The sequence below is a fragment of the Pterocles gutturalis genome, unplaced genomic scaffold, assembly GCF_000699245.1.
Source record: "Pterocles gutturalis isolate BGI_N339 unplaced genomic scaffold, ASM69924v1 scaffold48356, whole genome shotgun sequence".
Taxonomy (NCBI): domain Eukaryota; kingdom Metazoa; phylum Chordata; class Aves; order Pterocliformes; family Pteroclidae; genus Pterocles; species Pterocles gutturalis.
Window position 1 is genome coordinate 1 of NW_010102305.1, and position 328 is coordinate 328.

Consider the following 328-nt stretch of genomic DNA (forward strand, 5'->3'; position numbering starts at 1 on the left):
GGCCCCAGGGCTTGGGGCACTGCGGTCCCTAGAGAGATCCTGACATCTCTGAGCACTGGACACCCGAGTAGTCTTTGCGGACGTCTGCCATAAGTTGGGATCTCTCTTTTGCGTTGATTGTGCTCTGGTATGAGCTGTGATTTCACAGTTGGATGCTGTGTGCAGTTGTCTTTGGAGCTCCCAGCTGCCTTATCTGTGGAAGACATAGAGAGTAAGTTCAAAGAATCATCACAGAATCACAGAATGGTTTGGGTTGGAAAGGACCTTAGAGACCATCCAGTTCCATCCCCCTGCCATGGGCAGGGACACCTCCCACTAGTCCAGGTTG